Raw genomic sequence first — 26,118 nt, 5'->3', positions numbered from 1 at the left:
GAAAAACAACCCCTAAATCCCAGTGGCTTTTAACAACAAAAATTTATTTCTTGCTCACACTACTGTCTATTGCAAGTTGGCAAGGGTGCCCAGGCTGATAGAGCAGCCACCATCTCAAATATGCTTGGTCACCATCCCAGAGGGCATAAAAACTCTGGGGGATGTGGGGGGCATGCACTGGTGGTTAAATGACACACATCAATTCCACTCACAATTCATTTGCCGGAACTAGGCCCCATCCAACCACAAGGAGACCAAAAAGTACAACACTACCATATGTTGGAAGGAAGGATGGGGGTTGGAAATACCGGGTGAGCAGCATTTATGATGCCCATAGTAGGTAAGTGCTGGGCCTTGGGCCTTGTCTTTGATGGAGGGGGAATAACATGTAGATGAGGAATAAAAAGGGCACCAGTCCTATGCAGGAGGAAAGAAAGGTGAGGGTGGGGGAAGATGGGGCGGAATGAACAGGTCTCAGGGCTATGATACAGTCCACTGAATCCAGAGCTATCATTTGTTACGTATGTAGTATGTACATGGTAAGCTCTTTGGCTAAGTTTGGGGAGCAGCTAGAGTGCTTAGGCAGTTATTGGCAACATAAATCTACTCTGGCCAACAAGCAAAGATGGGCGATAGCAGAAGGCTCCAGGGGAGCTCACAGAACAGGAGGAAAGGCAGATGAGCCAGGCCTCCCAAAGGAAGGCAGATGAGTTCCAGGGCTCTCAATAACAGGACCAAACCACGGCCTCTTCAGCTCCAACCACTTCCTGTCTTCGTGTCACACACAGGCTTCAGATTCCCAGCACAGAGGCTGTAAGAAGGCAAGGGCTTGGGGGCACTCTCAGGCCAGGGGACACAGGGCATTTTGACTGGAAACCCCACTAAGATCGCATGCAGTAGGGACGTCCTCAGGAGGAAATCAAGGTCCTGCTTCTAGAACATGGGGGAGTGATTGATGGTGGCTCAGACAAAACAGGTGTTCATGATAGCACTTTAAATCCAAACAGATTCTCACAACCGTGATGTGGGTATCACCATCCCCCTGCTTTCACATAAGGAAGCTGAACCTCAGAGCCTAAGCGATGTCTCAGTATCACATAGCTGGTAAGTGTCAGAAACCCACTCCTCTGGACCCCAAAGCCTGTACCTTTACCTTTGTTATCTACTGTCCCACACAGACCTGGTAGCCTTTTTGTTGCCATTTTTCATTGAGGCATTAAAATGAGGAGAAGGAATTTTAAATGGCCACACTATGACTAATCATGCTCTACCACATCTGTAAACAAAGTGTTTTTATATATAGTCTACAAAGTGTTTTCATGTACACAACCTCTTTGGACCTCCGTAAGTGGATGAGGTGGGCAGACATCCATCATCCATCCCATTTATTGGGTGACATGGGGCTCAGATCAAATGACTGGTTGGGAGCTCTAACGGTAGGCCCAGCATTTCAGGTCTTGTTTGCTGATTGAGCTGGAGTAGTGGTGATTCCCTGGCAGCTGTAGGACTTAGTTTGCTGGTCTGAAACGTGTGGCTGGCAGGATTACGGTTGGAATTGACCGGGCACATGAGATGCATGGGAATCCAGAGCCTCTAAAGAGTGAGTTTGGTCTCTGAGTCTTGCAAGGGGGCTCTCAGAGGGAGTTATCTATTGCCAAGTATGTGTAGGTCTTACTTAATGGTGTTAATGGAGCTGGGGAAGTGTAACTACAGGAAGGCTCAGCTCCCAACCCTCCTGCATACTTGCCATGCCTAACTTAGGAGGACACAAATGTTTCATGCTGCAAAATGGACAGCTGAAAGCAAATCTTCATAGCTTTGAGGCTATCTGTGGAACTGAGTGAGCTGAAAATAAAAGAATGGAGGAAGTTTGAGTATCAAAGTTTCCTTGTAATTTTCCCTTAGCTTCCTACTGGATTATGACCAGCCACTCCTGCTTCTCCAACGTTTGGAGGCAGCAGTGTAGTGGCTGGGGTTGACCAGATGTCTCTGGTGTCCCACTGTCTGAGTCCAAATCTCAGCTATCCCTGCTTATGGCTCTGTGATTCTGAGTGAGTTATTCATTCCTCTGATCCCAATTCTCCATTAGTAAAACATACCCACTTTGGAGACATAAAGATAAAGTGAGCTAGTCCACAGAAAGCACTTAGAATAGTGCTCAGCATAGGAGATGTTCAGAAACACTCAGTAAATGGTAAATTAGAGGTATTGAGTGACTTCCCCACAACTTGGGAGTTGGGGGAGTCAGGATCCAGACCTAGATCAGAGTCCAGATTCTAAATGATTTTTCCCACCATGCCAAGCTGCACCTCAGAGCTGTGCTGCCTCTCTGAGGGGACTAGAGTTTCTGGAAGAAAGGGTAAATTAGGGTCTCGCTTCACTTCCCATTGAAGGTCTCCCAAGATTCACCATCATCCCATCTTCAGTGAGCTTCTTACTTCCGTAAAGAGAAAGTATGATACTTGGTCTAGATTTTTTTGGAACTCACCTAGCCTTGCAGTTACCAGACCTGCCTCACACCCTTAAAGGGAGCTTTGTAGGCTTGGAAACAATGCAAGATATAGTGTTTTTGTACAGCACATGCCCATGTACATAGAGGAGAACATTCTTCCACGGGGAGTCCTCTAGCTTCACCCCAAAGCAAACAGATTTACACTCAAGAGTGTATGTTGTCTCTTGCAACAAGGAGTTGAGAAATGGTGTGGGCTTTAGTACGGTATGATCAGCACTTGGAACTTCCTGTGGCTCTCTGGGCTCAGCCCTTCTCTACATGTTGACTGCATTTCGAGCTGGCTTCTTTCATTGTGGCATAGGGCAACCTGCAGCGAATGGACTTGTTCACTTGTTACATCTAGGGAAAGAGGGCATTAGACCTCAATTCAGCTTAGGCCACACACGCACCCTCACCCAGTAACTGTCGCTGAGGCAATGCATATGATCATTTGCTCAAATCCAATCCCTGAACCAGTTACTAGGAATCACCCTTAGGCCAATCAATCAGGCCCTTAGAGTGGGGATGGGCTCAGACACAAGGACCTCAGGGGAGTAGAAACTAGAAAACCAGGTCTGTTGGGATGGAAAAAGGAGGAGTAGATGTTGGATATTCAGCCAACAATGGACATTGTTGGGTACAGGACATTGGAGAGCAGAAGATGGCAGAGTAAGAAGATGCAATACCCAGGAATCCGGGGGGGGGGGGGGAATCTCACAAAGTGTCATATCTCTTAAGTCAAAACTCTTTTAACTTAAGTCAAAACAACATTTAACGTAGGAGAAAAGTGTCGTGATACTATTAATGGAGCTGCATCAATTGAACATTGATACAGATGTTTTCCCTACATCTTGTCCTTTAATAATTGAATTCTCACAACCCTTAGACTTTAGAATTATCACTCCAGTTTAATAGATGAGGAAACAAGGCTCTGAGCAGTATTGTGACTTAGTAAAAGTCACACAGCTGGGAGGAACAGAGTGGGAAAACTAGGATTTCTGTGTGGAGAAAGGCACAGCATATTTTTGCTTGTTACACTTCAACAACCAAAAGTAAGATGTATGAGTTAATTTCAAGTGGATCAAATATCATTGTCAGAAAGCAGGAAATAAATGACCTTCAGCCTCTGGGGTCCATGGCAAAAACATGAAAAGCATTGTTAATATTTATAAAAAAGTACAAAATGGGACCAGGAGAACAAGGGGGATTTGTGGGAAGCCACCATGCATCCTTCTCCCTAAATCAACAGAATCCTACTTAGATTTGGAGCAGAGAAGTGGGACCACCTCCCCCTCTAACATACCTAGAGCCAGCTTGCCCATTTGTACATCCCTGTGGGAGTGACTTAAAGGGTTCTTTTATGCTAGCAGGGTCTTTGAAAAGGACACATCTTTTGGTCCAACTTGTCCACCATCCAGATGGGCATCAGCATTCATGGAATAATAGCTATCCAGGGGGTGGGGGTGCTCATTGGGAAGTTAACCCCACTGCTGCTGGAGTCTGCACCCACTCCCCTGCCCCTGCAGTGGGGGTGGAGGCAGACAGCCTTCCTCTTCCTGCTGTAACGAAGTTCCACAAACTTTAGTGGCTTAAAGCAATGCAGATGTATCATCTAGCAGTTCTGGAAGTTGGAAGTCCAAAATGAGTCTTATGGGGCTAAAATCAAGGTGTCATCAAGGCTGTGTTTCTTCAGGAAGCTCTAGGGAAAAACTGGTTCCTTGTCTTTTCTAGCTGCTATTCCTATTCCTTTTCAGCCTGCACTCTTGGCTAGTGGTCTCCTCCTCTACAGTCAGAGCACATTACTACAACACCTGCCTCCATGGGCACATCTCCTCACTGCCTTTCACTCTCTTGCCTCCCTCTTTTAAGAACACTTCAGTTTATACTGGGCCCATCTAGATAATCCAGGATAATCTTCCCATCTCAAGATCCTTGGTCATACCTTCAAAGGCCCTTTCGCCATGTAATGTAACATGCTCGCAGGCTTTGGGGTTTAGGGCATGAACATCTTGGGGTGTGGGGTGTAAGGGCCATTATAAGATTTTTTAAAAAGGCATCACCTTATGAAGCTATCATCACCCACCACTGAGGACTCAGAAAGAAACTTCCTCTAATTGATCAGTTTAAAATGGAAATTAGCAAAGGAATATTCTGAACACCATTGCTCTTATCCAGGATTTTCTATTTTAGTTGGAGAACATTCCATGGAGAGAATTTGAGGCTGTATACACACATGCATACACAGTGATTGGGAAAATGAGGACATGTACTGGATGATTCAGGGTCCAAATGCTTATTAGGCCTGATATTTCCAGATAAACCCCCCCTCCCACCCAGACAGTTTGAGCTTGAATGGTCATTTCCCTTTCCGTGTTCAGACTCCGGGTGTGTCTCTTTCCTGCTTCCTCCTACCTGGGACAGCTAAGAGGCTGTCACAGGTGACTCTGCAAGCAGACAGGGAGCCGGGTGAGGCCAGGGAGCCTGGCAAGAGGGAAGGCCAGGCTGGGGAAATGGGAGGTCGGGAACATCTCTAGTGGGGCAGGGTTTCCCAGACTACAGGCATTCAGGCACCATGTTAACATTTCATCCCATATTGGCGTTTTACCTGTGCTCTTATTTACTTCATATTTTTCTTAAATTGACTAACTTTAGGTGAGATAGGCTGTTTTATCTGATATTACTTCCATAAGCAAAAGAACAAAGAATATAACAAAATAATTATCAAATATTATTAAAATATTTATTAAATAATTATCAAGATAAAAAGATGTCCTTATGCCACCTGAAATACTCTCATTTGTTGTACATATCAGAACTTTTCAAACTTTAATGTGCATACAAGTCACCTGGGGAATCTTGTTAAAATGCAGATCCTAATTCAGTCCAAACTGGGGTGAGGTCTGAAATTCTGTATTTTAAGCCACAAATGGTAACTTAAGGTTCAGCAGACTGAATCACACACTCATGGGGCCTGAGGCCTATTCATTCCACCTCAGTATCCCCTCACCCCCACCTCTCTCCCCACCTACGTGTGATTTCCCCTTTGCATTTTATTCCCCCCCTCCATCAAAGACAAGCTGTAACTTAACTATCACGGACATCATGAGTGTTAGTCAACAAATATTTCTAGTCTCCCTCTCCCAACACAAGGTAGGACTGTACTTCTGGCCCCTTACAGTTGAGTGGGGCCTAATTCTGGCCCATGAGTTGTGAGTGAAAGTGACATGTGTCATTTAATTTCTTTTTTCCCACCTGGGATGACGGGTGACAATAATGGAGATGGTGGCTACCCTATCAGCCTTGGAACCCTCGTCAGCCTACAGCGGATATGCACCATGAGCAAGAAATAAATTTTCACTATTAAAAGCCACTGGGATTTAGAGATTATTATTGCAGCAAAACCTAGCCCAATCTGACTGATATACACACCCTAATTTCATCCATTTTATCCTTCAGTACTTTGTATGATAGAAGCACTTGGTAAATGTTTTGTTGGACTACTGCTTATTTTCCTCCCAAACCAATACAGCTATTATGCTAGTATTCTTATACCATTTTTGGCCATGTTCAGTGGCACAGAATTTGGAAAAACAGGAAGAAGAGAAAGCCTAATCATTTTTCCTCACTTCTTACTGAGCCACATGTGATCTGAAGTGGTATCCACACAGCAATTCTACTAACCCTTTCCAAGGCCTACGCTTTCCCATACCAGCTCTCATTTCTAGTCACCTTCTGCTATTAAGTTTTATTTGGAAGGTACTGTCTGAGCCACCTCTCACTAGATGGTAAAACCAGAGGCAATGTAAACTGAGCAAGTGACTACAGGGGAAGCACCCAAGTGTAGTGGAGAATGCAGCAAACTAGGACTAATCTCAATTAGATTAGGGCCCTAATCTCAATTTGTCCACCAGCTTTTTTGGGGGGCAAGTGAAAGAAACCCAACTCACTGTTACATGAAAAACAGGAAATAAAAACCTGTCCAGGTTCTGGAAAAAACATCAGTAAGACACTATCTCCCTTTGTGACAGCATGCTGCTGTCTTTTTGTTGACTGTTCTCAGTGCCCTGCCTACCCCAAGAAACAGTAAAGATGAACACAGCATGTCCAGGCTCACACTCAGCAGCTCAGCAAGCCCAGAAAAGAGAAACACCCTCTTTTCCAATGGTTCCATCCAAAGGCCTGAATGGAATTTCCCTGGCCTAGTTTCAGTCCCATGCCCATTCCTGAACCCATCACCATAGCCAGGGAACTGCAAGTGTTCTGATTGGTCAGGCCTGGGCACACGCCCACCCCTGGAGTTGTGGGAGCAGCCTCAGTCAAACCACATGGACTGAAATTGGGGAAAAGTAAGTCTCACCAAAATCAGGGAGCTATTTCCAACAAGAAAAGGGTAAAATGATCGCTAGAGAGACAAAAGCAACTGTGAGCCACTCCAACTGCCCACCTCCTCCCATCCCCCCAGTCTCATCAATTGTAAGTCAAATTCTTCACCAATTTCCCATGGAAACTACAAAGGCCCTACACAGCAGCATTATTTCGCTGCAAACAGATCACACAGTGACCCCAACAAAGATGAGAGAAGTCATGAATCCAGAATGATGGTGGAGCGCTGCCCAAGCCAAACACAGGCCTTTGGCTAAGGAGGATCTGGCCAAAGTTACCCAGCTTATAACAGACAAGATAAAGTCTGCAGGGATGATGCTAAAATAAGAATTTCAAAAAAGAATGAGTTAAACATCACAAGTGGATGTCTGCAAATATTCTTGTCAACATTGATCCTTTCTCTAAGATGATTCTGGATATCAAGTAGTGCTCTCCTACCACTTGGTTTTTAAAAATTACACCCCAAAAAAATCGGTATTTGACTCTTTGTATTTTCCAACAAATTACCGTGCAGTTGCAATTACAAACTAAATTTGATTAAGTGTATGGTACGTTTTTCCCAATTAAATGGGTATGAATGGGAATCTCATTGAGGTCTTGATCCAAATTTCTCTGACCCTAACAATATGAGCAAAAATTCATACATCTATTAGTTTCTTGTGCTCCCTCTTCTGAGAAATATTGGTTCATGTCTTTTGCACATGTTTCTATTTTCTTTTCTTATTAATTTATAGGTATTCTTTTTTATATCCTTGACACTAATCTTTCCTTGTGTGTATTGCAAATATCTTCTCCTATTAAGTTATCATTTCAATTTATTGAGGGTATCTATTAATTAACAAAGCATGGGTCAAGGGGTTTTTGTTTGTCTGTGTGTTTGTTTTACATTCAGTAAGAAAGGGTAGCCCCTATTTTAAGCAGATTTACTTGAAGCATTGCTTCCCAGTACCAATTATCTTCAGATATGAGGAACTTCTACAGTTTAAAATCAGACTCTTTCCATCAAGTGAATGCAGGATGCTGATAACTCTTTATTCTGACCTTTTTCTTTCAACATTCCTAATCAGCTTCAGGAAATAACTGAATATCTTTTCTTGGTATGGGCCAGCCAGACCAGACACACTTAAGAGGACTGCCATTTTCATTATATGATATGATTGGTCCTAAAATTGGTAACTTACAGCAAATATCTTCATGTTACCTTAAGTTCCTTTTGGAGAATTAGAAAACACTATAGTTATATCATTATCACACTTAAAAATCATCAATTAGATAAGCCATTTTCTAAGAAGAAATCTATATGAAATCAATCTGTCATATTAGTTCCCAGTGTAGAAAATAACATACTATCTTCAGAAAATTCTAGAAGTACATTGGATTTCATTCACCATCATGCATCAAAAGCATTTATTTCTCCATGTGGAAGAAAAAAAAGTTAGACCCTTCTTTCCATATAAAAAATTAATTCTTGATGGAGTACAGTTCTAAATTTAAGATACAATAGTATTAGAAGAACATTTTTATAAAATCCATAGGAGACCTTTCTAGTAAACAGGCATGAAAGTTAGAAACCCCAAAAGAAAGAGGAAGCAGATACAACAACAAAACATTTTTTATTTTTTAGAATGTAAAGCTCCTAATCAAACCAATTACCAGTGAATAAGCAATAAGGACATTTCACCACCACCGCCTGCCAAAAAGAATAGGATAGATCCTAGATTAATTTGCTTTATGTCATTGAGAACCTAAGCTCCATTTTTTTTACTCTGCAATCCTCAACTTTGGTGTTTGGCCTTCAGTTTTGTCCCCCAAATGCTGTAGCTGCTATAAGTACCACCTCTCTCAACAAGGCAGAAGAAAGAGACAGCACCCTGTGGGTCCCTTTTTAAAGGTGTAAAACCATCATCCCCTGGACTTTCCTTCTCAGAAAGCCCCAGCAGACTTGTGTCACTGGGGAGTCTGCACTTCCCTCTATCTTATTGCCCACGAGCCTATGCCTAAACTACAGAACCTGCAGAAGTGGGAAAACCATGCTTGCCTTGAACTAATCAAAATCCACCCTTTGGAGTTGGGAGAAGCCCATCCCGTGCCCTTAAAGCCCATGCTGTGAGCAAGGAAAAACAAGAAATGGCTGTTGAAACAACCCACAGTACCTGCCGTGGATAATATAAAATCTCCTCCTCAAAATGAACAAATAATTAGTGAGTTCAGAATACATGCCAAGTTGCCCTCTGGAAGCTCACAGTCTAGCATGAGTTGGCAAACTTTTCCTGTGAAAGGTCAGATACAATATTTTAGGCTTTGATGGTCATTTCTTCTTTTGCACAGTTATTCAGCTCTGCCCTTATAACTCAAAAGCAACCACAGATAGTATGTAATCAAATGGGCATGGCTGTATTCCAATAAAACTTTATCTACAAAAACAAGTGGTAGGCCAAATTTGACCCAAGGACTGTAATTTGTGAACCTCTGGTCTAATGGAATGATAAGCATATAAACCAGTATCTCACACAAGCCTGCAGATATGTCTTGTTTGGCAAACCCTGGGTTAAAGAAAGACATTCACTTTCTAATTGACTGCAGTCCTCATTATTCCCTATTGCCCTGTACCATGACACTTTCATACTTACTGTAATGATTCCTAAGTAAAGTTACAGGTGTTTTCACCCAGAGTTCCAGGGTGCACCCTTGCTTATTTATGGCATCTTTAGAGAGAAATTGTTTTGCACATAAATCTCATTAGCAAATACCACATAATGAAACCATTGTTCACTGTGATCCCTGGTATACTTTGTAACCACAGACACACACACAATTTAGCTATTATTTGGATACTGATTTTGATTCTCCTAGGCATGCAATCCAGAGGAACCCCATGATAATCCCTTGTTTGGAGTGATCAACAGCCCTGAGTGGTCCCTGCTGATGAGCTCCATGGTAACCCGGTCTCCACATTCTGCTGACAAGCCACACTCCATGGTTTATGAGCTCAGTGGAATCCCTCAATAAAATTATACCCTTTTATTGTGTCCTGAACCATATATTATCATGAACATTAAACCAGTTCAAATGGTCCATCCCCTGTGCCTTAATATTAGACAAAGCCTTCACAATTTACCCTTCTCTTCAAAGAACGTGTTTTCCTTGGCACTGAATCCTGCTGAAACCTCACAAGCCGAGGCCTTCTGCACTTCACCTCCAGGCTCCAAGCTAGGCTGCCTCCAACTCTTACCAGTGTCTGGGGTCATTTGAACAAGGACCATTGAGTAGCTGAACGTCTCCCTTTCCTTCAAGAAAGGATTAGCAAAGAAAATTAAAAGCATGGGTTCAACTTCAGAGGTTACACCCCTTACAAAGAACAACAGCTCTGTGCCACCTGACACTTTTAGGTGATAACCAAGCACTTGAGAAACACACTTCCCTCCCCACTCCCCCAACAACAATCCTAAGGCTGTCCAGAAGGTGGTGCTTTCTTCAACAATTCAAAATGAGGAGATGTGCTATTTATTTTCATTCATCCAATAATTACCTATTTAGCACCTGCTATGTGCCAGATACTGTGCCAGATACAGTTGGACATGGAAGAGACCTGGATTTGACAGTGTCACTCAGTGTGGAGAGGGAGTTGGAAGTAGATAATAAATAGATCACCAAGTCTATGATGTGAAAGTAAATTACCATAAGTGATATGAAGAAAAAGAACTTGCTGCTGTGTATAAGCTTCCTGTGGCTGCTATAACAAAGTACTTGGGTGGCTTAAAATGAAGAAACTTATTCTTTCAGAGTTCTGGAGGCTAGAAGTCTGAAATCAAGAGGGTGGGCAAGGCCACCCTCCCTCCAAAGGCCCTGGAGGAAAATTATTCCTTGCCTCTTTCACCACATGGTAACCCCAAGTATGTGACACTCTAGTCTCTGCCTCCATCTTCACATGGCCTTCCCTTCTCCCCACGTGCTTCTCCTCTGTCTCTTATAAGGACCTTTGTCATTGGATTTAGGGCCCACCCAATAACCCAGAATGATCTCATTTTGAGATCCTTAACTCACCTACATTAACAAAGAGACTTTTTCAAAATAAGGCCAATTTATAAGTTCTAGAACGTACCTTTTGGGGGCCACTATCCACCCACTACACTGTAGGCAATAATAATGTGGTAACTTATTTTAGATCATAGGGGGTCAGAGAAGGCCTCTGAGGTAATGTAAGCCAAGGCTTGATGGATGAGGAGGAACATATCATGCAGAGTAGAGGTGAGCTGGGGATAGAGAGAAAGGCATTGCTGATTGAGGGCACAGTCCATGCAAAAGCCCTGAAAGCAGCTGAGTTTATACTCCAGAAACTGAACAAAGACCAAGGTGGCCAGAGAAGAGTGATTAAAATGGCCTGAGATGTCTTGGAAGGGGCTGGCAGAGGACTATCCTAAAGCCACAGTAAGGAGATGGGATTTTACTTCAAAGGCAAGGAAAAGCCACTGAAGAGTTTTAAGCACAAGAATAGCATAATTAAATTTATATTTCATCTTGAAAATATTTCCAAGTGGCATAGGTCACCTCAGTTTAAATTGGGAGTTATTATTTTAACTACAGTCTTGTCAATAACAAATGCATAATATCTTGTCATTTATGCTGTTGTATGCATTAACTTATTTAATAAAAAATGTGCACGACCCAAACACAAGCCAGGGCACCCTATGGTCCAGTGTCGGGTATCGTATGTTAGGAAGTACAGTCTAGAGACCAAAAATAATGAAAAGTAATTCCAATCTCTACCAGCATCTCTTCTAGAACATTGAAGGGATCTCATTCACAATCATACTAACACCTAACAAAACCTTTCTCCCCCCTGCTCCCCTCCTCATCTCTCATCCCTTCCAATCCACAGCTTGCCCAGCAGCCTCCCTCCTCATGCCCAGCCTTCGCTGATTCCCATCAAAATCTCTCCCCAAACCTTAGCCTAAGGTTCTTGATGCTTTCATCCACCACGCCCCCTTCCTGAACCCAGCTGGAAGACCCACAGCCTCCCTCCACAGAGAGAGGAGGCAGAGCCTGAGCGGCCAGGGACAGAATCCAGAATCTAGTATCTCTCTCTATCTCTGTCTCTCTCTGTCTCTCTCCCTCTCCCTCCCTCCCTCTCTCTTTGGAGAGGTGATGGCAGCAGGAGTGTAAAAACGATTTCATGTCTTTCTTTTCACACATAAACTTTAAAATGTTTAATCATAACCTCCAAGAGGGCAGAAACTGCATCTTGAACATTTGGCATCCTCTACACTGTAGAGCAGACCTCTGCGCAAAGGTGAGACAGAGTGGTAACAGGAGCTTGCCTGAGACCCTGAATCCTTGCTCTGTGATCAAGCATTCTTCCTGTATCATCTACAAAGTCACTGAGCTTAAATTGTCTGGTCTTACTTAAGCTTTGGCAAAATCTGTCATGAGTGATTGGTGACATTTTTCCATCATATCTATCACCCCTAAAAATGGACTCATCCTTGCTAACAAAGAATCAAGAGACAAAGGTGGTCCAGAGCACAGGTGAGGGAGTGTGTGGCAGTCATCTAGGGAGAGGTGCAGACGGAAAGAGGACGAGCAGCTGCCACACTGGGGACCCTGCTCCCAACTTCAGCTAGTGTACACAGCAAAGTTCCTTTCCACCAGAAGTGTATTCTATCAGCAAGACACAATCCTAAAGGAAAGCAGAGAGAGCCCTAGTCTCCAGGAAAAGCTTGGAAAGGCAAGCAGCTGTGTGCTTCACCACAGACTGCTGGCTCCTCCAGGCAGGAACTATGCTTAATTTAACTTTGTACTTCCTGCCTCCCCTCTGACCTCCACCTCCAGCCTTCAAGCCTCCTAGCCTAGGACGTATCACTCTGGAGAGTTGGTTGGTTGGGTGGGTGGGTGGGTGGGTGGTTAGTTGGTTAAAAATGAGCAACTAAAATCTCTAACGAGAGTCCTATACTCCCTTTCCAAGTGCTATTCCTCTGAGACTTGGCAAAGGCCATAGGTCACATTTGCTCCCCCTCGATTAAACCAACCCCCCACTTCCCAGACTGAGAAAGAAGATTAATGATTTCTTAGAATCCCAGTGTGGTATAATAAAAAAATATAAATTTGGTCTTTTTCCTGGGTTGATGGCACAGAGCTCCTAAAACCATGGAATTTTCTGAGTAATGGGAAAATTGGATATGAGTCCCTTTGACCATACCTGAGTTTATGCTAGTGAGGGAACATTTGGCAGGCCCCCTGGTTTCCTTCAGGATGGGAGCTGAATGCCAGAGGAACCACCCCACCCTACCCTGTACAACCTCACCTTTGAAGCTCAATCAACAATGACCAATGATTTAATCAACCACACCTACATAAAGAAACGGATAAAAAAATTCTGAAACAAGAAGCCAGGGGACCTTTCAGGTTGGTGAGCACATAGATGTGTTGGTGGTACCCCAAAAAGGGCATGGAAGTTCTGTCTCCCCCCAGCTTTGCCCTATGCATCTCTTGCATTTGGCTGTGCCTGACTTGTCCTTTAAGATAAAACTGTAATCCTAAATATGACACTTTCAGAGTTCTGTGGGTCATTCTAGCAAATTATCGAACTGGAGCAGGGTGGGGGTCACTGGAACCCCCAAATGTGTAGTTGGCCAGGCAAAAGTGCAGGGAGCCTGGGGTTGCCACTTGCAACTAGCATCTGAAGTGGGGGCAGTGCTGTGGAACTGAGGTTAATCTCTGTGGGTTCCATGCTAGCTCTGGGGGTTGTCAGAATTGACCTGACCTATAGGACACCCAGTGGTGTCAGAGAATGGAAGAACTGGTTGTTTATGGAAAAATGAAACACAGAGACCCCAAAGAGAGAGACCCCCTACACACAGAGACCCAGTTTACTCACAAACTGTCAAGAAATGTACATCTAAGTCACCCACCAGAGAATCTTACTTGTTAAAACTTCCTCATTTTAAGCTTTTTTTTCTTTCTAATATTTTACAAACTTCACTTAAATCTCTCCTCAAATACAAATATTTTTAAGCACCTTAATTGTAAGGCAGACAGTGTAAGGCAGACAGTCTTCAAACATTGAAGCTCATATTACTCCTAAGAGAATTTTGGTATGTTATGTAGGCCCTTGTATATTTTTGGTTGACATCTAAAATTTTTACCACAAACATAAATAATACAAAGGATGAAATTCCCACCATATTATAAAGAGTGACATTTTATAAATATAAAACTGTTACACCACTCTTTCAAACGTTTCCAAAGGGATCTATCTACATGCCATAGCAATTTGATACCCACCTTGGCTATTTTTTTAAAGAATACATGAACAAACTCTTCTTTATGAGTCAGAAAAGTTTACATTTTTCCTTTTTTCCTCCTTGAAATCATATTTACTTTCCTTTAATTTAATAATCAATCACTTTAATCAATCACCCTATCAAAATTCTTTACAAGGAAAAAGTGTATATAAATTGAAATTCCGATTTAATTTTATTTTCTGCAGCCATTGGCTCTGAGTGTTAAAACTTTTTCCTCTGGATTGAGCTATCATTGCAGTTATCATTTGTACACATTTGATTGAGGCAACATAGATACATTACAAATTTTTATGTATTTGTGTCAAAAATACACATATAATTTATAGAAAATACATATCTTATGATGAGGAGGGATACGGAGCCTTCACACACACCAGTATTTTGAGTGGCACTGTTGGGCATTTCAGGGTGAGGATGGGCTGAGTCTTTCTTTGTGAAAGTGAGGGAACAGCACTGGGAAAGAGCAGGAGAAAAGGAGAAATGGCCTGCATGGCAGGTGTATTCTCAGAGAGGTGCGTTTTAGTGAAGAACACTTCAGTGGATTCCTCTGGAGCTGCCTTTGCCCACACTCCCCTTGGAAAGTCAACTCCTACCTCCATGGGCACGAGTAGCCCAGGTCTGAAGATCAAGCCACAGGCGATTCAGGTAAGAACAAGACACAAGTTCCATCTTTCAGGAGGTTACATCTGCGGAGGGAGGTGGACTATAAGCACTTCACCTGAATTAACTGTACCAAATCTAAAGAGTTGTTCAAGGTAACAGATAGGGCAGGCAGAAAAATGTCCCCCAAAGATGTCCGCATCCTAGTCCCCAGAACCTATGAATGTTACTTTACATGGCAAAAGGCCATTATGGTTGTAAATGAAACTAAGGCTGCTAGTCAGCTGCCCTTAAAATAAGACTTCCCTGGATTATCCAGGTGGGCCCAGTGTAATCACCAGGTCTTTAAAAGTAGAAGAGGGAAGCAGAAGAGGAGATCAGAATGGTGCTGCCTGAGGAAGGATTCAACCTAACATTGTTGTCTTTAGGATGGAGGCAGGCAACCTCTAGGAGCTGGAAGAGGCAAAGGAAGTCATTCCCCCTATGCAGCCCTGCTGACCCCTTGATTATAGCCCAGGTCCCAAGGGGTTCCCATTTTTCTGTGACTGTCCTGGTATCAGTAATGACAGTGGCAGCAGGCTGTCCATTCATCCCCTTGCACCTGGGCTGAAAGCCATCTCTAGTTGTAAGAGAAGAGTCAGGATGGAAAGGTATTCTTCCCACCCACACTCTGACTGCATCCTCCCTGCTCCCCCACGGGAGGGCCCTGCCAGCTGCCCTGGCCCCAGGTGCCAGCCCGTCCTGCTCACTGCCATCATGTGTCCATATCTTTCCATGAGAGTGTACACCGGTACCATGGTTTTCCTGGAGAAACCACATTTAACCTGATTAGAAATACTATGTTCTTTTAAAAGCCATTATAAAACATTATGGACAGATGGATTGTGAAGTAACGGGTGGAGCTGTTCACAAAAGGGATGTGTGCAGTTCCCATTTTGCACAAACATATGTGGATATACATTCTTCATCCTGGAAGGATATACACAAAGATGCTGACAGAAGAGTGGTTTTTATTCTTTCTGATCACATGGGTGTGGATAAAATGTGAGTTCCTGTGGCCAGGATTCTCACTGGGCCATGGTTGACTAGCACACTGCACACCTGTGGGCAATACATGGCTGTTGACTCTATATAAAGAGCTCTGCCCAGTGCTCTGGGCATGACATGGTGGCAGGGCTGCAAGGCTGTAGGAGAGCAGAGCAGAGGCTGGAGTGGTGGCAGCACCGAGGACAGAGGCTCAGAGGATGGCTGTGTGGGACAACTGTGCAGAGAGGCCCAGAGGACGGCTGTGTGGGATGGCTGTGCAGAGAGGCCCAGAGGACGGCTGTGTGGACAGAGGGGCCCAGAGGTAGAGGCCGGCTTGCTGCATACAGACTCGCTCTGAGTGAACGGGATTTTAGTGACTGACCTGCCACCTGGAAATAAAGTTGGGTATAACCCTTTCACCCTAAAGAGCATTCGACTGTCAATTTTCTTTGGTCACATTGAATCCATAGCAAACTTGCCCAGGGGGCAAGACAATGAGTATACTAAATATTTTATAATGAATTTGCATTACTTAAGGAAGGGAAAAACCAAAGTAAGGATTTTTAAAGCAATGATCTATAATACGGTAAGATGTTTAAAATTCTAACTGAAAGTATTTTTGTACTTAATCCTATATTAGTGAGGGTTGCTAAGGAACCACGTGATGCAAATTAGGAATAATCCCAACCACAGCTCAAAAGCTAAAAAAAGGTGGTCAGGTAGACAGAAGCCTATGGATAGGAGAAAGGAATATGGGGCCTGTTTCTAAGTTTGCTGGCTCCTCCTTCTCTAGCTCACATTGAAAAAAGACAGTTTGTTCCCCAAAACACAAACACCTAGGTAGTTCAGTGCAAGAAGCTGAAGGCCAAAGGCAGCCAAGAGTCTCTCCAGGGAATAGTCAGGGCCACGAGGAAACATAATCATTAGTGTTTATCAGATACTTACTATGCCAGGCACTAGGCTCAGCATTTAATTCTTCTAACACCCCAAAAAGGCAGTGCTATGATTAGCCCCATTCTACAGACAAGGAAACTAAGGTACAAAGAGTTAGGTGACTTTCCCCTTAGGTCACACAGCCAATAAATGTCAGAATTGCCTATGAACCCAGGCAGCCTGATTCTAGACACTGTGAAATGACACCATGCCCACAGAAAGCAGACTAAGAACTCTTGTTCTGGTCAGGGAGCCGAGAATAAGGCTCAGCTTTCAAAGCCAAAATAAGAGTGAGAAGAAGTAGCAGCCTGTCTGCTTAAGGAGGATTATGAGAAACAGAGAAGGGAAAATATGAAGTATTAATAGCTAAGGAATAGAGAGAAAACTATGAGATTTTATTTGGCATTGATTTTATTAATTTCTGCTAGCTTTATTGCTTCTATAAATAGACTGTTATTTGATGTTTACATTTACCTGCTTAATAGAGATGCTGCATGGTGAGTACATCTGCGTGTGTGTGTGTACGTGCTTGTGCATGTGTGTGGGTAGCAGATGCACGCACGTGAATGCACATGTGCCTGTGTGTGGACACACAGGTCCATGAGCATGTGCACATAGGGGTGAGGGTGCATGCACGTGTCCGCACATGCGAGTATATGGGCATGTGTGCACATGCGTGTGCGAGCAAGAGGAGCGGCCACACCCGTGAGGAGCCTGACTGCCCAGACCATTGCTCGTGTTTTCCCAGTGACAAGCTGGTCTAATCACCAGCAAAACTCCTCATCAGAAATAAACAGCCTCCTGGGAGCCAGCGCTCCATGGCACCTCAGAGAGGCAGCACATGTCTCCTCCTCTGTCTCCCTGTGTGCCCACAGAGCCCCGCGGACAGAGGCACTCAGTCCTGGCTGTTGACAAACCCCGGCAGGCAGGGCTGTGGCTGGGGCAGGCCAGTTGGGTGTGCCAGAGGCAGTTAGTAGCCACTCCTTTCTGGTCCGAGGCTCGCCTTTAACACATTCCTCAGATTTGAAAGAAGAAAAAGCTTGCTTATTCCACCCTCCCTGCAGATGCACAGGGTGTAAATGACCATCACTCTCAAGCAGAAGCCCAGGCAGCCTCACGGGTCAGTCAGCTGCATGCCCTCCCCTGGCCACGTCCCCGACCCCTCCCTCCGATGGGGTATACAGTTTGACCACACACCCCTGAGCTGGGCTCTTCCAGCTGTGATGGGGGTCACATGCTCAATACATCCCACAGACGGTACCCTTCTTGACCCCATGGGAGGGAGGTCCCACTTTGGGGATCTTTCTAGAAACCAGGCAAACAGCAGAAAAGCAACACCTGACAGAAGCTTCTTAGCAAGCAGGAATCTTCCTGGCCTGACTCAAATATCCTCAATAACCAGAGAGCATATTACAAGTACTAAAAAAAGTAGTTCTGCGTCCTTCCCTCAACTCAAGACAAAAGGCAAAGCCTTCCCAGGGGCAACTTAATGTTAGAGTGAGACTCACCCAGAACACAGGCACCCTAAAGCACAGCCTCTTCACAGATTTGGGGAATCAGAATTACACCCCTCAAGGGAGATCCTTTTCCCATTTGTAAAGTCAGAGAACCCTGGGATCAATTCCAAAGCAATAGGAGCAAGTGTAAGAAATGGAGAGCAGATAGCAGAAATGGAGCCTCCTGAGCATTCCGGTTATTTTTTAAGCATCCAGAAGAAAAGTGTCAGTTCCCCAGGCAGGTAAATAGCAGAGTACGAACAGGCCTGTGGAGAGCTAATATGAGGCCTGAGAGCTAATGCAGAGGGAAACGGGGGTGGGAGAGTTGATTACTGGAGCCAAAGTGAGATGAGCACTGTTTACAGTGAGTGACTGTCAGAGGGTTGCTGAGGACCAAAATCATTCGGTCGTCCACAGATACCTATTTGGCATCTGCTCTGGTCCAGGCCATAGGCTGCACATTTTCTGAATGCCAGATGCCAGGAGGCCAAGCAAAGTGGTGAATAAGGAGGCCCCTCCTCCCTCTGACCATGCCTCTCGACCCTTCTGAGAAAAGCCAGCACCCACCCCCCAGGCCTCACCCATTCCCACAGAGAGCAATGAGGCCCAACATCCCCCTTTTAGAGATGAGGCACAGAGAGTCAGGTCCCACCACAAATGAGGAGCAGAGGCAGGACTAGATCCCAGATCTCAGGAGGGCCAACCCACTGACAGCACCATTTCACATGCAAGGACCAACCCCGAATGGGAGTTTGGAAGCAGAGAGTGCTGCCTGGCTCCTGGTGCCCCTCAAATTGTGCACGCTAAGATAGACCCCAAAAGGCACTCCGTTGTAAATGGGGAGCCACCCCAGGCTGAAGCTGACACCACTTCTCATCTGTAAAGCAGGATGATACCTCTCAGGCAACACATATTCAGAAACCTCCAAACACTTCTTGGGGCCTGTGTGCCAAGTCGTAGACCATCAGGTGTGAAGCTTTCAATGCCTTAAATGTTATGCTAGTAAATCCAGGCTTTATCCTATAGAAATGGTATTGGTGGAGGGGTGGGCAGAGACTGTCCAGAGACCCTAAAGGGCTACTATAGATCAGACCTGCATTTTAGAAGGACTAGTCCAAAGCCACATATAGATTAGAGGGGAGTAGAAAGCTCACCACCAGGCCACAGGAACAGTTCAGGAGAGAGCACAAAGGCTAAACTGACGTGCAGGTTCCAGAGATTATTTTTATAATCAAAAAAATTATCTTCCTTAGATGGACAGTGGTGATGGTCGCACAACAATGTGAATGTACTTAATGTCACTGAGCTGCACGCTTAAAATGGTGAATGGTTCATTCTACATTTTGTATATTTTACCACAATAAAAAAAAAATTCTCTCACCCTCCAAGTAACACTGACTCATTTGTCAAAAGTATTAATGGCACAAATTCAAGGACCACCTTGCCCCAAGTCTCAAATACTATGAAGAATGAAGATGAGTAACATTTACGGAGGGCATTTGCTCTGTTCAGGCATGATATTAAGTACTTGTATTAGCTCACTTAGCCCTCACAACAACCCTATAAAGTGATACTGTTACTACACCCATTTACAAGGTGAGAAAACTAGGCATGGAGAACTCATACCCCAAAGCCAAGATCTGAACCTAGGTAGTCTGACTTCAAAGCCTTCATGTTTACCCACTATACAAATTGCCCCTGTCCATTTAGATGTTAAATATCTAAATAAGAACAAAAAGAATGTTGTCTACTGACCACCTAGCCCCACTATTTGATTATCTGGCTTCACAGACGACAGAAATTCAGATAGCTAACCAAATTTTTTCTCCACTTTCACCCAGATGTTTGGCATCCCATAAATAAGATGATATGTCCGTGAGTGGGAGCCACCTAGAAATTAGAACTCTGTCATCAGTAGAAACGCTGTCATAATGCAAGGTTGTCATCTCATAAATTAGCTACCCCAAAATATTTGCCTAACCTCCTAGATTCTTATACTTTTGAAGGATCTATTTCTGACAGCTTTTTGTTTAACTCGGTGCAGCTTGGAGCAGTAGTTAACAGACACCCTGCTCATTTCTTGTTCTCCATCCAGCATTAACTGAAGTCACATCAGATCTTTTTTTTTTTTTTTGCATCACAAATAACAAAAACCTTGCATATTTTAACTTCATCTCTGGGATTAAAGTAAATACATAATTTTGGCAAATTACTCGGAATTACAGACTAGCAGCATCTGGTTCGGATATTCTCGAGTAAATTATTGGCACGGTCTCTGCCACTTTTTTAATTTTAACCAAAATGTTCTCAAAAACATGTGTTTTCTGTCCTGTTTGCATGTAATCAATTTTAGAGGGCCTCGGAGTTTTAAACAGGGGTTTCAGAAATGAGCTGCAATACCTGGGCACTACCTTCAGACCTTGAAGAGCCGCCTTCCTTCCAGCTCTGGGGGAGGCGGCCTTCTGTTCCTGCCTCCAGCTCTTCAGAAGGAGAGAGGCCTGCAGGTACTCTGTGTACACATTCTGCGCCCTTCATTCTGCTCCCAAATTACATACCTCACTTTCATGTCGAGTCCAATATAGCTTCCTTAGCAGTTTTTTTCCTCCTGATTCCACATCAAGAGAACCCAATTACTTTTATAAATACTTGTTTTAAAAATATCACAGTGGTTTCCTGCTGCTTCAAATTCTGAAGGCCTATGCAGGATTTTAGACTCTTATAAATCCTTTAAACAGTTTATATTTTATCAACAAAGTGTGTTTTGTAAACCCTAAGTATAACTCCTCATTGAGGACATTTTCGATTTCAACTATTTGACCTTTCAATAGAAACGGCAAAACAAAAGGAATTTTTGCCATTTCAAAAGTCATTTGCAATGCCCTCCCTGTGCTCATTAACTGTGCCTCGCCCACCAACAAGAGTGGTGTTTTTGGTTTAAAAGAGAAAGCATGAGGTTAGTCAATTCCAAAACGTCCCAGCAGAGGTAAAGCCAGGTTATGTACTGGGTCTTCAAAAGAAAATTCCAGGAAGGCTTTGGCTTTTGTTAAAACTGAAAAGCTCCCTGGCACAAGGCAGGGACTTCTCAAGTGAATGTGTACCCGGGGCAGCCAGGTCATGTGCTGAAGCAATCACCAGGGATGCAGGAGGGATCAGCGGGCACGGTGGAGGCCGGCCCCCAGGTCCTGAGGAAGGCACTGACCTGCGGTCCACTCAGCTATCTGCATGTACGTGGGTACTTCTACAGTTTCCACTTGCAACTACTTGAAGATACCCAAGGGGGCACTTAGGCAAATCCCGGAATGATATTTGACATGTGCAGGAGGCAGCTTACTAAGCACCACCACAATCGAGCTGAATCTACTCACCAGAGAGAGTCTGGAAAGCAGGAGCTTCTTGTCCTAGTCCCCTCTGCTGTCTGAACTCGTGTTTTCTGTTCTAGAAATCATGCTGGGCAGGGAAGCAGAGAGGCAGCAAAAAGAAGAACAAGGGGAAAGAAATAGAGGTAAGTATATTTTAGAGCCTTAGGACTCAAATACAAACAGAAATAAGCCAACACTTTGAAGTATGACCTTGGGTTAGATACTCTCGATTCTCTCCTGAAAAATCCAGAGAAGTGTCATCAGCTTAGAGTCACCACCATCCCCACCACATGCATTCATCCAGCAAATATTTGCTAACCACCTACTATGTGCCCAGTTCTCCTGGGAGCTGAGGAAGATCCAAAGAAGTACAAAATGGGTACCTCTCCTCAAGAATCAAACCGGATGCATAGCCTTAAAGCTGCATAACCCCAGCAGGCACCACAGGAGCAAAGCAAAGCAGGCATCCAGACCATCAGTGCCTAGAGACAGCTGGAAGGCACAGCCTCTGGAGGCTGAGTACTCAGAAAGGGATTACAGAAAGCAAGGTCTGGGCCAGGCCAGAGGTGTATCAGTTAGAATTCTTTGGAAAAACAGGACCACTAATACATACATACACGTGTATATTTACACACATACACACACATACACAGATTGATTTCTTGTGAGAAATTGGCTCATGCAATCATGGCAGTTGGCAAGTCTGAACTGTAGGATCAGCCAACAGCCTGGAAACTCCAGTAGGAGTTGATGCTGCAGTCTTGAGGCAGAACATCTCAGTGTTGCTTTTACAGCCTCCAGTTGATTGGATGGGGCCCACCCACATCATCAAGGGTCATCTTTATACTTAAACTCCACTGGTTAGATGTTGAACACATCTACAAAATACCTGGGCAGCAACACTTAGATTAGTGTTTGATTAAACAACTGGGTGCTATGACCCAGCCAAGTTGATACATAAAATTAAGCTTCCAGGAGGCATTCGGATAAGGAGCAAGAAAGGGCAGGCTATGCAGAGGCAGGCTGGGTCCAGGAGACACCAGCAGATCAGAGTGCTAAAGGCAGTGAGCCCTAATCGGCCCCGTGAGGCAGGAACTGCTGCTTGGAACTCAGCCCCGAGAGGACTCTGAACTCTCTGCTGAGAGGTTTGCAGCCCAGGCTCTGGCCCCTGGGAGTTGTTAAAGGTTTCCCGTGATACCAGGAATACCACAATCTGGCTGAAGCCTGAAGAGAGCCTGGAAAGAACAGACCACTGAGAAATCTGCTGCACTAATCCAGGGACCGACCAGAACCAGGGCTGGCTGACATGAGAGGCAAGCCCCAAGAAGGGCAGGGAGGAGGCAGCCACGCTGAGCACCGTCCAAGAGGACCAGCAGGAGAGTCAGGAGGAGGAGCCAGTTTAGAGGGCAGGACAAGGAGGCTGGGTCTCCACATTCTCAAGGCAGACTGAGACCACCGGGGACACACAGCCACACACAGACCAGAGGTCAGACAGAAAGAAAACCACCAAAGCCATGGTAAATGATGGCATTGCCAAGAGGGGGGCTACAAAGAGAAAAGACCATAGAGCCAAGAGCTGAGACCCAGTGAGCGGCTCTGAGGAGCACAAGAACCCCAGGGAACAGACGTGGAATGTCAGGCAGGTCATCAGCACCTGCCAGCCAGGTCAGAGGGAAGTGAGGGCTGTGGCGAGGACCTAGGTGTAAGGGAAGGCCTTGAACAAATGGGAGCAACACAGTCACCGAGAGGGTGGGAGTGACCCCAGGAATACAGAGGAGCTGGCTGCTCAGGGCTTCTCCCACGTGTGCGGGAGTATACAAGAAAAGTCTACAGCCAAGGGCATGTGGTCAAGGAGGGGTCTGAGGCAGAGATGCAGCCTAGAGGAGTTTCTCAGTGGTGTCAGCCCTTCTGGAGTCCTGAGGGGACTAGCAGAGGGCCCCCAAGAGTGCATGGGTGGATTTCAACTGGACTCAAGGGGAAGTCTACTTAACATCTGGACACCTAGTAGGACGGAGGTAGGGAGCAGGGGGTCACGGAATGCACAGGATAGATAACAGGGATCAAGAAGAGGAAATTGGGTGCTCACTTCAGCAGCACATACACTAAAATTGGAACGACACAGAGAAGATTGCATGGCCCCCGTGCAAGGAGGACTGGCAAATTCATGGGGAAAAAAAGGAAATTGGGAGAAAGGGGGAGGTACAAGATCGTGGGGATGGCAGGAGGACTCAGGGGACAGAGCCTTGTAACCCAAGAGAGTTAAAGGAGGGTGGATGGCACATGTGAATCAGATGATACACACGCAGCAGGATACAGGAAACCAGGCTCAAATCAAGAAATGGAAAGTAAGTGTGGCTGTGGTCTCAGCAGGTGAGCACTGGCAAATGGTGCTCCAAAGCGCAGAAAGGGTGGTGGGGAGGCAGCGCCCCCAGAAGGTGTCACTAGCTCATACTTTGCATAGTACTCACTGCCCACCAGACACAACTCTACGCACTAACACAGGTAAGTCCCGATCATCACACCCTGAGAGGTGGGGTTGATAATTATCACCATTTTACAGATGGGGGAAATAGAGGAACAGAGAGGTCAACAACTTTCCCAAGTCACACAGCCAGAAAATGGCAGAGCTGGAATTCAAACTAGACAGTCAACTTAGGTGTGAGAGGTAAGATCACCTGTCTGAAATCATAAAGCAAGGCAATAAATTCAGGACTCAAAGGTAGGCCCTCTGCAAGCATATATATGGTGGCTGATTTGCCCACTAGGAGCAAATAGTCTAGGTCACCCAGTGAGCAACCTGATCTAGAAGAAGATAAAGGGGGCTCACCAGGAGCTTGTGATGCCCCCTCCAGGTCCTTGACCAGGCACACTGGTTCCCAGCATCTTTGCAAGTCTTGCTCCAAACCAAAGTGATGTCTGCACAGGAGCCCAAGGCCCAGAATCCAAGGGCAGGGGCTGCAGCTTCAGGCATTAGCAGCCTGGACAATGCTGGAGGTGCCTGGGTGAGCTAGAGGGTCACCTGCCAGGAAGGTCCCCCACCAGACTTATGAACCCTGCAAGTGACTCATTCAAGGCACTCAGAGGAGGTGTTGCACACCAAGGTCCCTGCCACCATTAAGAGCCAGGACACAACAGATTTGGAATTTGGAGGTTTACTGATGATCTGCTGTGTCATTCGATCTCATAACCTGCTGTAATCCAAACTGAAGCCATGTCCAAACATCCAACACAGAGAATAAAAGAGACCGGGTCTTTATCTTAAAAAGAATCATATTGCTTTTACATTTGTACCTTGCCTCTTACTCTTAAAATCGTTCATCCTACAGAAGGGTGACCCACTGCAGCCTAAGAACCAAAGGGTTGCTTTTGTGCTTGTCCCACCTAACCAGCATTTCAAGCCGTAATAGACAAAGACACACTTGGCTGCTTCTCAGCCAAAAACATTTTCCTGCTGCAAGGTACTTCAGTCAGCCCTCAGCACCTCTCAGCCCCCTCCCCTCTATTTTCTGGACCCTCATTCTATCCACTCCTCTTCTTCCAAGCCAAGCGACCAGCCTTTGTTCCACAGACCCACTTCCACAATGGCGCTGCCTCCGGCTCCTTGCTCTTCCCTCTTCTCCCTCCCTCAGTCCCTCCTCCCCCTTGTCCTCTGCAGCTGTTCTCAGGACAGTCAGCTAATGGGGGAAGAAGAGCGATTCTCTGCCCAGCAGGAGGAGCCTGGAGCAGAGCAGGAGGCCCAGAGGCCAGGGTTCCCCAAGAGGAGAGCCCAGCCCCAGAACACTTCCTGGTGCTCTCACTGGTCACCCAAGCTGCCTCCTCAGTGCAGTCCATGGCAAGTGGCAATCCCTGCCTGCCATGCCCACAGTTCAGGGGATGGGAAAATGCCCAAGATGCAGAAGTACATCTAGAGACCTTGTCCCTTTCCTAAAGGTACCCTCACCTGACATGTAAATCAGAATTCCCCAAAGTGTGATGTGGGTATTATTGGACCCCTCGAGATGATTCCGGGGGCAACAGACGCATGCTTTCTATTTAGAAGATTTGTATTTATTTTCACAATCGCCTTCTATTTATGGGAAGGGACAGTGGTTTTCCTGTGCAGTCATGTTGTGATGTTTCCTGTTAAAATTAATTATCCAAGTGAAAAACGTAAGCCAGTTTTTAGAAAGCAAGGAATTGCATGGATGGAATGTAGGTACAGCAAAAACCAGGTGATAAGCAAAAGATGGATGATTGGTGATTCTGACATAAACTGCATACACATGGACCTATCCAAGACACCCACCTTGGTTCATGGTTAATCAAGGTCAGAATCACAAGCCAATTCGATTCAATGGACGAATATTTGCTGTGTCCAGGACTATGACAGCCACCCAGAAAAGGAGGATCCTGAAGCAAACCCTGACTTCGGAACGCTTACAGTTCACATGTTGGAAAGAACAGGTCTTCATTCGCAGAAACCACGAGAGAATGGAGCAACATAGCATGTGAGAGAGGGAAGCAGATGCAGAGCAGTTGGGGCCAAGAAA

At 45.0% G+C, this 26,118-nt stretch overlaps 1 long non-coding RNA gene and 1 other non-coding gene across 6 annotated transcripts in view; one reads left to right on the top strand and one right to left on the bottom strand.

Annotated features, from left to right (window-relative positions):
- LOC118912011 (uncharacterized) overlaps positions 1–26,118 on the bottom strand; it is a 163,412-nt gene that overhangs the window by 99,625 nt on the left and 37,669 nt on the right. For all 5 annotated transcript variants that reach the window (XR_008993770.1, XR_005024689.2, XR_008993762.1 and 2 more), the window contains one exon: positions 21,596–21,677. This is a non-coding gene — a long non-coding RNA (uncharacterized LOC118912011). The remainder of the gene's footprint in view (positions 1–21,595; positions 21,678–26,118) is intronic.
- LOC118912049 (U6 spliceosomal RNA) lies at positions 23,668–23,773 on the top strand. The gene has a single exon (XR_005024702.1). It is a non-coding gene; the product is annotated as a U6 spliceosomal RNA (small nuclear RNA).

Source organism: Manis pentadactyla, chromosome 2, assembly GCF_030020395.1.
Source record: "Manis pentadactyla isolate mManPen7 chromosome 2, mManPen7.hap1, whole genome shotgun sequence".
NCBI classification, from domain to species: Eukaryota; Metazoa; Chordata; class Mammalia; order Pholidota; family Manidae; genus Manis; species Manis pentadactyla.
This window is presented reverse-complemented; position numbering and strand designations above follow the sequence as displayed.